This window comes from Bison bison, unplaced genomic scaffold (assembly GCF_000754665.1).
Source record: "Bison bison bison isolate TAMUID 2011002044 unplaced genomic scaffold, Bison_UMD1.0 scf7180017864498, whole genome shotgun sequence".
NCBI classification, from domain to species: domain Eukaryota; kingdom Metazoa; phylum Chordata; class Mammalia; order Artiodactyla; family Bovidae; genus Bison; species Bison bison.
In genome coordinates, this window is record NW_011495057.1 from 1,150,435 (window position 1) to 1,161,978 (window position 11,544).

Sequence of the window (11,544 nt, forward strand, 5' to 3'; positions counted from 1 at the left end):
TTCTAATTCACTAATCCTATCTTCTGCCTCTGTTATTCTACTATTTGTTGCCTCCAGAGTGTTTTTAATTTCATTTATTGCATTATTCATTATATATTGACTCTTTTTTATTTCTTCTAGGTCCTTGTTAAACCTTTCTTGCATCTTCTCAATCCTTGTCTCCAAGCTATTTATCTGTGATTCCATTTTAATTTCAAGATTTTGGATCAATTTCACTATCATTATTCGGAATTCTTTATCAGGTAGATTCCCTATCTCTTCCTCTTTTGTTTGGTTTGGTGGGCATTTATCCTGTTCCTTTATCTGCTGGCTATTCCTCTGTCTCTTCATCTTGTTTAAATTGCTGAGTTTGGGGTGTCCTTTCTGTATTCTGGCAGTTTGTGGAGTTCTCTTTATTGTGGCTTTTCCTCGCTGTGTGTGGGTTTGTACAGGTGGCTTGTCAAGGTTTCCTGGTTAGGGAAGCTTGTGTCGGTGTTCTGATGGGTGGAGCTGTATTTCTTCTCTTTGTTCAGTTGCACTGTGGGGAGGGAGGGAGGGATGCTGCAAACAAATAACACTGGCGTGCGCTCACAGTGCCTCAGCCACACTGGGTCTGCCCCCGCTCAAGGCGCGTGTAGCCTCCCTGCCCACACTGCTCGGGCTCTAGGTTGTTCCGCCGGGAACAATCCGAGGCTGGCCCTGGGTTGCATGCACCTCCCAGGTCCAAGCCGCTCAGATTGAGGCACTCGGGTAGTCCTCAGAGGCGCAGACTCAGTTGGGCCTGAGTTTTGTGCTCTGCCCAGGTCCGAGCAGCTCAAGTGATGAGGTGTTTGGCTAGCGCCAATGCTGCGACTTATCGCCTCCCCGCCACTCGGTTATCTGGGTGTAAAACCGGCGCACCTTCTCAGGCAGATGTTAACCGTCCAGACCCCCAAGAAGTTTTAGTTAGCAAAGAAGCCTGCTTACAGTTTTATAGATAATGTCTCTCTGGGGCTGCGATTGCCCCCTTCCGGCTCTGGCTACCTGTCACCGGAGGGGGAAGGTCTGCAGCCGGCTATCTGTTCAATTCTTTGTTCCGTGCGCGGGCCTGGCGGTCTTAGGTTAGGGCTGGCTTTTCGCGTGGTAGATATCCCACAGTCTGGTTTGCTAGCCCAAATTATTTCGCTCAGATAGTGCTCAGGGTATTCAGGCCAGATTCTTACTCTAAGCGATGCAGCCCGCGCTGCGCCTCCCTGCCCAGCCCCCGCTTGCTAATGGCGCGTGCAGGCGTCTGCACTGCTTCTCCGCTGGGGGAGTTACCGTAGGACTCGCAATCTTCGAGTTTTAATTGTTTATTTATTTTTTCTTCCTGTTATGTTGCCCTCTGTGCTTCCAAAGCTCGGCACAGATTTGGCAGTGAGAAGGTTTCCTGGTGTTTGGAAACGTCTCTCTTTTTAAGACTCCCTTCCCGGGACGGAACTCCGTCCCTCCCTCTTTTGTCTCTTTTTTTGTCTTTTATATTTTTTCCTACCTCCTTTCGAAGAGTTGGATTGCTTTTCTGGGTGCCTGATGTCCTCTGCCGGCATTCAGAAGTTGTTTTGTGGAATTTACTCGACGTTTAAATGCTCTTTTGATGAATTTGTGGGGGAGAAAGTGTTCTCCCCGTCCTACTCCTCTGCCATCTTGGCTCCTCCCCTATTTTTTATTTTTAATTGAAGGATAATTATAATATTGTGTTCATTTCTACCACACATTAATGCGAATCAGCCATAGGTATAGCCATGTCCCCTCCCTTCTGAGCTTTCCTCCCACCTCCCACACCACCCAACCCCTCTAGGCTGTCACAGAGCCCTGGCTTGAGTTCCCTGAGTCATACAGCAAATTCCCACTGGCTATATATTTTACAAATGTTAGTGTATATGTTTGCATTCTACTCTCTCCATTCGTTCCACACTCTCCTTCCTACCCATGCCCCGTGTTCATAAGTCTGTTCTCTATGTTGCAGGCAGGTTCTTTACCATCTGAGCCACCAGGGAAGCTGCATATGCATGGGACAGACACAAAGCAGCAAAAGCTTGGGGGCTTGAATTAAGATTCAAACCACCAACCAGATCTCAGACTAACCTCTTAGAGATGTATGTGGTTGAAGGAGCATCAGCAAGGTCAGGAAACTGAACTGAGATTAGAACCACTGCCCACAGAAAGTGCATTTTTGGTTGTTGTTCTAACAATCTGCTATTTGTTTATTACTACATAGAACCACATCCCCCAGCCCCCCACCTCCACCCCTCCACACACACATATTGAAGTTATTTGGAGTGAGCCACAGCCTGGGGCCTGGAGTATGAAACCTGAGGTTCTCTTCTCCCTCACTGTGGCTCATTTATCTCAGACTCTTTGCAACCCTGTTGCCTGCACCCCGCCAGGCTCCTCTGTCCATGGGATTCTCCAGGCAAGAATACTGGAGTGGGTTGCCACTTCCTCCTCTAGGGCGTCTTCCTGACCCAGGGATTAAACCTGTGTCTCCTGCATAGGCAGATTCTTTACCACTGAGCCACCAGGGAAGCCTCATTTTGTGCTTTAGGTGAGGGCATAGACCAGACAGAATTGGCATCTCCTTTTGGATACTGTATAAGGAAAGGGGACCAAGACACACCCAGGAGGGCTGGTGGGTAGGCTGGAAGATAAATTCTCTGAATAGCAGCACTTACACCTCAATACCAGAGGGGCCCAGGGTTGGCTGAGAGTGTTGTGGGGTGGGAAAGGAGTTAATTTATTTGCAGATTACAAAGAGAAATAAAGGCAGCTCATGGACACTGGATATCAGCAGGGTCAGTGGGTGTTGCTGTGTGTCTTTATTGTCTCATCGGGCAAGTAATAGAGGCATCATAGCCAAAAAGGGCTGTGGCGATTAGGCCGAGTACCCCTGCAACGATTCTGGAGCGATATCCTCTCTCAACAAGTACAATAATGGAGGTGATCAGGTAGATGATGGCTGCTATGAGTGATCGGAAGAAATCAGTCCAAGGCCAGTGAATGAATTGTATCTTGGTGTGCAGGTCGCATGTGTAGATGATAAAGAAGATGATAGCTAGGATCAATTCAATCAGCGACAGAGAGATATAGCCTGATGTTGAGACACCGTAGAGGGTCAGAATCACAAGGCACAATATAATCTCGGCAAACAGAAGCATTCCCTTTTGGGTGCATAGGAAGGTAGTGCAGCTGCTGCGCTGGAAATCTGCCATGGCAGTGCGGGGGTCCCTGGGCAGGGAGCGTCCGCTTGCAGGCTCAAGGCTGGTGCACACCCAGCTGTCAGGCCGGCCGTCTAGAGAGTGGTTTTCAAAACTTGTAGGCTGAAGCTAACTGGTTCAATCACCTGCTAAAACAGTAATAGAGATAATAATAATGAACAGCTTCCTTTAGAGAAGCTTAACAGGATTCATATCCACACAATTCAATAGTGAAAGAATCCAGAATATAATCCAAAATTACTTGATAAGCAAAGGACCAGGAAAACATGACCAATTTTCAAGAGAAAACACAATCTCCAGATGCCAACCTAAGAGGACATATATGTTGAAATTATGAGAGAGACTTTAAAGCAGATACTATAATAAATTTCATGCATGCGTGTGCTCAGTCATGTTCTGCTCTGTGGTTCCATGGATTGTAGCCCACCAGGCTCCTCTGTCCGTGGAATTTTCCAGGCAAGACTACTGAAGTGGGTTGCCATTTTCTCCACCAGGGGATCTTCCTGATCCAGAAATTGAACCTGCATCTCTCGCTGTCTCCTGCATTGACAGACAGATTTCTTACCACTGAGACTTCATGAGGTAAAGGTAAACACATATGAGATAAAATAAATGGAAAGCTAGGAGGTCTTAGCAAAGAAAATAAATTCTAAAAAAGGACAAAATTATATTAAAATGTACATTCTCTGATATTTAAAATTACTAATGAACTCAATAACAGAATGAAGATGACAAGTCAATGAACTTGAAGACAGATTAACAGAAATTGTCCAATCTGAAGAATGAAGAGATTAGAAAAAACTGAATATGAAGAGTCAAGGGATTATATCACAAGTCTAACATTTGTAACAATAGTCCTATAAAGAAATTGGTTCAGAAAAATATATTTCAGGAAACAATGGCTGAAAACTTCTCCAAATTGGTGAGAGACATTAACTTGCAGATTCAAGAATTTCACAGAACATAAAGCAGAATAAACTCAAAGAAAACCACAACCCGGACACATTATAATCAAGCTGCTGCTGCTGCTGCTAAGTCACTTGAGTCGTGTCCGACTCTGTGCAACCCCATGGACTGCAGCCTTCCAGGCTTCTCCGTCCATGGGATTCTCCAGGCAAGAACACTGGAGTGGGTTGCCATTGTCCTTCTCCAATGCATGAAAGTGGAAAGTGAAAGTGAAGTTGCTCAGTCGTGTCCAACTCTTAGCAACCCCATGGACTGCAGCCTACCAGGCTCCTCCATAATCAAGCTATTGATAACAAAGTGTCATGAGAAACACTGGGCTGGATGAAGGACAAGGTGGAACCAAGATTGCTGGGAGAAATATCAATAACCTCATATATGCAGATGACACCATACTTAGGCAGAAAGGGAAGAAGAACTAAAGAGCCTCTTGATGAAAGTGAAAGAGGAGAGTGAAGAAGTTGGCTTAAAACTCAACATTCAGGAAACTAAGATCATGCCATCTTGTCCCATCACTTCATGGCAAATAGATGGGGAAACAGTGGAAACAGTGGCAGACTTTATTTTTAGGGGGCTCCAAAATCACTGCAGATGGTGACTGCAGCCATGAAATTAAAAGACGCTTACTCCTTGGAAGAAAAGTTACGACCAACCTAAACAGCATATAAAAAAGCAGAGACATTATTTTGCCAACAAAGTTCCGTCTAGTCAAGGCTATGGTTTTTCCAGTAGTCATGTATGGATGTGAGAGTTGGACTATAAAGAAAGATGAGCACCAAAGAATTGATGCTTTTGAACTGTGACATTGGATAAGACACTTGAGAGTCCCTTGGACTGCAAGGAGATCCAACCAGTCCATCCTAAAGGAGATCAGTCCTGAGTGTTCATTGGAAGGAATGGGGAAGCTGAAACTCCAATACTGTGGTCACCTGATGCGAGGGGGTGACTCATTTTAAAAGACCCTGATGCTGGGAAAGATTGAAGGCAGGAGGAGAAGGGGATGACAGAGGATGAGATGGTTGGATGGCATCACTGACTCAACGGACATGAGTTTGAGCAAGCTCTGGGAGCTGGCGATAGACAGGGAGACCTGGCATGCTGCAGTCCACATGGTTGCAGAGAGTCAGACACGACTAAGTGACTGAACTGAACTGAACTGAAATGTAAAAAAGTCTTAAAAGCAGCTAAGGAAAAATGACATATCATATACACATCATATTAAGTCCCCTACATTCAAACCTTCAAGTTGAGAACATTCGAAGATGCAAATGTACATTTGCGTGTCCAGTTACATAAGTTGGTTCACGTGTCTGGTGTATATTGTCACATGTGTGTATCCTCTACAAGTGGTTGTGCTTTTGTGTACTTTACTGTACTGTACTGTATAGAGTACAGTAGCACAATATCTTTATTTCAGCTGAGTGCCAATGAATTGATGCTTTTGAACTGTGGTGGTGGTAAAGACTCTTGGGAGTCCCTTGAACTGCAAGGAGATCAAACCAGTCAATTTTAAAGTAAGTCAATTCTGAATATTGATTGGAGGGTCTGATGCTGAAGCTGAAGCTCCAATACTTTAGCCACATGATGCGAAGAGCCAACTCATTGGAAAAGGCCCTGATGCTGGGAAAGGTTGAAGGCAGGAGGAAAAGGGGATGACAGAGGATGAGATGGCTGGATGGCATCACTGGCTCAATGGACATGAGTTTGAGCAAGCTCTGGGAGATGATGAAGGACAAGGAAGCCTGGCATGCTACCGTCTATGGGGTTGCAAAGAGTTGGATACAACTGAGTGACTGAACAACAACAAAGTTGGTCATAGCTTTCCTTCCAAAGAGCAAGTGTCTTTTAATTTCATGGCTGCAGTCACTGTCCACAGTGATTTTGGAGCCCAAGAAAATAAAATCTGTCATTGCTTTCACTTTTTCACATGTCTAAATCTAATTTTCTCTCGTAACTACAGTAGTTTATATGTTTCTAAAAACAGAACTATTTGGCTTATGGAACAAGATGAGAGCTATCTAGTGACTGAAATATATGACCTCCAAAAACAAGATAATCTCACATTAGCAAAAGAGTAAAATTTTAGAAAGGATTCTGTGATGGTAGTAGAAACAGTAGACTGAATGAAATGTGAAATCCTGTATGAAAACTTGCTTGTGTTTTTTCCTTACATTTTAGGACCTCTAGCCCGTTTCCTGGTCCTGTGTTCTCCAAAACTAATGTTCTCGTAAACACCAGTGGGACTGAGCATCAGAGTGATGCCTAATGCCAGAGTACACACTCCCACTCCCTAAATGCCAACCTAAATTCCAGAGGGAGCCAAGATCTACTTGATCTCTATTTCTGGGTCTTAGAATAGAGCAGAGTTTTGTTAGGTTGTTTTTAGTCCTAAGAAGGCAGCATTAGCTGCTGTTTCAATGGTGGAGAAAATAGCAACCTCTCTTTACTATTTATAACTGTCATTTCCCTATCATGGGACTTAAAAAAAACCCAAAATGAACACTGCTAAGTCGCTTCAGTCGTGTCCGACTCTGTGCAACCCCATAGAGGGCAGCCCACCAGGCTCCCCCGTCCCTGGGATTCTCCAGGCAAGAACACTGGAGTGGGTTGCCATTTCTTTCTCCGATGCATGAAAGTGAAAAGTAAAAGTGAAGTCGCTCAGTTGTGTCCGACTGTTAGCGACCCAATGGACTGCAGCCTACCAGGCTCCTCGGTCCATGGGATTTGCCAGGCAAGAGTACTGGAGTGGGCTGCCATTGCCTTCTCTGAAATGAACACTACAAAACCAGAAAACAGTTCTTACTGTCTAAAGAAAGGGAAAACTATCTTAGTTGTGATTTGGTAGAAAAGTTGAATGATGAAAATGAAGAGTATGCTTTCTGCGTCTCAGATTTATCATCTGGAATATGAAGATTTTGATAATGCCTGCCCCAGTTGTTGTGAAAAACAAAAAGATAACCAATAAATAATAAGCTGTAGAATTCTAAGCAAATGTCAGTTATTAATATTGCCTTTTGTATGTACCTATAAGATTTATCACATAAAGAATTTAATTGGAAAAGTTGATACTTTCAAATTCCTTTTTTACTTTATGGAGAAAAGCAGCTGGCATTTTAGCAATTTTCATTCTTTCAGTTTTATTGAGATATACTTGACATACATCACTGTGTAAGTTTAAGGCATAATGATTTGACTTACACTACAAGCAAACTATTTTTAAAAGTCCTTTAGCTTTTATACTAATTCCCCTGCTTTCTATTTTCAACAAGATGATTCAGTCTGTCCATATTATCTTCAGTGAAGCCATGTTCACTTAAAGGTATTTTAAGGATACAAAATATTCCCACAAATATACATGACACATCTTATCTTTTAAAGAGTAAATTTGAGAAGCTAAAAACCTTTCCTCAGCTATTTCTAAAATACTTTGCCCCTAAATACCAGTCTTCAAGTTCTCAGAATTCATATCCAATCTTCACTACAGCTGAAGATGTATATTCATATTTTCTGTTTTAGGTAAGGTCAGTCGGAACATATTCTTATTGTGTAATCTAGCTTAGTCTACACAAAGCGTATTTTTACACACTCTGCACACAGTATTTGTGCTTCTTGAAATGTGTGAGACTGACAAAAGTAATTAATACATAATAAATTATATTTTAAAAGAATTTGATTAGCACAGATTATACCAATAATTCAAAGATGTTTAGTGAACTTCAACGTCATCCTTTTTAACATCATCTATCAGTAGGAACCAGACTGGTTCATAGAAGCTACCTGGACTTTTTTTTTTTTCATTTCTCCAATGGAATTCCCTGGTGGTCCAGTGGTTAGGACTCTGCACTCTTACTGCTGAGGGCCAGGGTTCAATCCCTGGGCATGGAATGAAGATCCCACAAGCTGAGCAGTGTGGTAAAAAATAATAATAAATAAAATAAAAGTTTTCCAAATCAGCTTGCCTATTTGGAATTAATTTTGATTGGGATTTTCTTACAAAATACGAAGTATAGAAAATTTTCAATTATTTGATTATCTCAATTGCTTGCACTCTAAATAAACTGGAGTTTTGTGTATTTTTCATTAAATAGGCAGCTGGGAAAGGGAAAATGCATTCATAATGACTAAGAACTAGCATTTGTGAAAGATAAAAACAATAATTAATAAGTGGATTGTTCATTTCATTATTTAGTTTCTCACTATTAAAATCTAATGAATAGATTTTCAAATTGAAGCATCCTAAAAGATTAAAAAATTAATGAAAAATACCTTTTGTATTTTTTCATGGTTAAGAAACAGACATAGCTATTTCACTAAGATAGTAAGATTTATTAATTTTAAATTTCATATATTATATGAAATATAAGGTCAGAGAAAGCTGTTGGGTGAATTTACTAATAAGAGTTAAAATTTATAATTTTAATGAATATTTATCTGTCAGTGTTTATTAAGTCCTTACTAAGTGCCTTGTACCTCTATAGAATTTTATTTGATTATCTTTTTTAATTATCATAGCCCTCCAACATATCTCCATTGTATAGATGAAGCCACTGAGCCTCAGAACATGAATTAACTTATACGTATCAGGAAGCTGGTATACGACAGAAACAAATTTTGAACAAGGTCTCTGAGTTCATAGTCTGTTAATTTGCATGTGTTTCTATGTATTTCTGAGTGTGTGTCTGTCTTAATATACAAGTAATGACTCTGTACCATTTTCACTCTATTAAAAGAGGAAGCTAGGAAAATTTTTTCCTCTAGTATGAGACCAAATAATTACATAATTTTTAAGGGTTTTCAAAAATATATGGTTATTCTAAGAGGTAGTTAATGGTATCTCATTATTGTTTTAATTTTCAACTCCTTAATGACACAAGATATTGAGCATTTTTTCATATGCTTATTTGCCATCGGTATTTTCTTTAGTGAGTTGTCCATTGAGGACTTTTGCCCATTTTTTAAAAGTCAGGTTGTTCATTTTCTTATTGTTGAGCTTTGAGTTCTTTGTATACTTTGGACAACAGTATCTTTTATCAGATATTTTGAAAAATATTTGCAAATATTTTCTTCCATTCTGTGACATGTCTGCTCATTCTGTTAACCTTGTGTTTCTCAGGGTAGAAGTTCTTAATTTTAATGAATCCAACTTACCAGTTTTTCATTTCATGCATCATGCCTTTGGTGTCATCATATCTAAACAGTTTCTAAATATTCAAGATTATGGGTTTTCACCTATGTTAACTTCTAGGAATTTTACAGTTTGCATTTTGCACTTTATATCTGTGATCCATTTTGAGTTAACTTTTATGAAAGGTATAAGGTCTCTGTCCAAATTAATTTTTTTGCATGTAGATGTCCAGTTGTTCCAGTACCATTTGTTTAAAAGACAGTCATTGCTCCGTCTCATTGCCTTTGGTTTTTTATCAAAGATCAGTTGACTATGTGAGTGTTTTTCTGGGCTCTTTCTTCTGTTCCATTGATCTATTTTTTTATTCTTCCACCAATACTAAACTGTCTTGATTATTTTAGCTTTATAGTAAGTCTTTACTGGTACTTTAGACCAGTAACATTTAATGTAATTATTATTATTCTAGGAGTTGAATGTGCCAGTTTTTGTTTTATGTTCATTCTCTCTTTTTTGCTTCTCTGTGTTCTTTTTCCTGTTTTCCAGTGGGTTATTTGAACCATTTTACAATTCCATTGCTATGTATCTATGGTTTGTTTGCATAAATCACCTTGTATACTTTTTTAAGTATGACATTTTATATATGTAGAACTTATCACAGTTTGCTGGTGTTGAAAATTTATCAGTTTAAATAAAGTATAGAAACGATACTCCTATTTATATCCCTTTACAATCCAAATAAAACAGGGATCTCTGTCTTATAGTTGCAAGAAAGTAAATTCTGCCAACAACTCTTCCAACAGTCCTTGGAAGAGGCCTCCAAGACTCAGATGAGAATCAGTCCCCAGCCAATATCCTCACTTCATTTCAGCCTGATGAGCTCTGAGTAAAGGAACCAGCTAGTCTGTACCTAGACTCCTGACCTACAACCACTGTGAGATAAATTTAGTGTTGCTTTAAACTGCTACGTTTGTGTGTCTGTGTTCAGTTCAGTTCAGTTCAGTTCAGTCGCTCAGTCATGTCCGACTCTTTGCGACCCCATGAATCGCAGCACGCCAGGCCTCCCTATCCATCACCAACTCCTGGAGTTTATTCACACTCACGTCTTAAGTCGGTGACGCCATCCAGCCATCTCATCCTCTGTCGTCCCCTTTTCCTCCTGCCCCCAATCCCTCCCAGCATCAGAGTCTTTTCCAATGAGTCAACTCTTCGCATGAGGTGGCCAAAGTACTGGAGTTTCAGCTTTAGCATCATTCCTTCCAAAGAACACCCAGGGCTGATTTCCTTTAGAATGGAGTGGTTGGATCTCCTTGCAGTCCAAGGGATTCTCAGGAGTCTTCTCCAACACCACAGCTCAGAAGCATCAATTCTTTGGCGCTCAGCTTTCTTCACAGTCCAACTCTCACATCTATACATGACCACAGGAAAAACCATAGCTTTGACTAGACGGACATTTGTTAGCAAAGTAATGTCTCTGCTTTTGAATATGCTATCTAGGTTGATCATAACTTTCCTTCCAAGGAGCAAGCATCTTTTAAGTTCATGGCTGCAGTCACCATCTGCAGTGATTTTGAGGCCCCCAAAAATAAAGTCTGACACTGTTTCCACTGTTTCCCCATCTATTTCCCATGAGGTGATGGGACCAGATGCCATGATCTTCGTTTTCTGAATGTGGAGCTTTAAGCCAACTTTTTCACTCTCCTCTTTCACATTCATCAAGAGGCTTTTTAGTTCCTCTTCACTTTCTGCCATAAGGGTGGTGTCATCTGCATATCTGAGGTTATTGATATTTCTCCTGGCAATCTTGATTCCAGCTTGTGCTTCTTCCAGCCCAGCGTTTCTCATGATGTACTTTGCATATAAGTGAAATAAGCAGGGTGACTATATACAGCCTTGACGTACTCCTTTTCCTATTTGGAACAAGTTTGATGTTCCATGTCCAGTTCTAACTCTTGTCCAGTTCTAACTCTTGCAATCTCAAAAATGACAGAATGATCTCTGTTTGTTTCCAAGGCAAACCATTCAATATCACAGTAATCCAAGTCTATGCCCCAACCAGTAACGCTGAAGAAGCTGAAGTTGAAGGGTTCTATGAAGACCTACAAGACCTTTTAGAACTAACACCCAAAAAAGATTTCCTTTTCATTATAGGGGACTGGAATGCAAAAGTAGGAAGTCAAGAAACACCTGGAGTAACAGGCAAATTTGGCCTTGGAATACAGAATGAAGCAGGGCAAAGGCTAATAG

General features: G+C 40.9%; 1 long non-coding RNA gene across 2 annotated transcripts in view; it reads right to left on the reverse strand.

Moving 5' to 3' along the window:
* Nucleotides 1-2,781: 2,781 nt before the first annotated feature.
* Nucleotides 2,782-11,544, reverse strand: part of LOC104980281 — a 15,231-nt gene continuing 6,468 nt past the window's right edge. The window contains exon 2 of one of the 2 annotated variants that reach the window (XR_824241.1): nt 2,782-3,337. This is a non-coding gene — a long non-coding RNA (uncharacterized LOC104980281). Of the gene's footprint in view, nt 3,341-11,544 lie in introns of both variants that reach the window. The other variant, XR_824240.1, reaches the window with a different exon arrangement.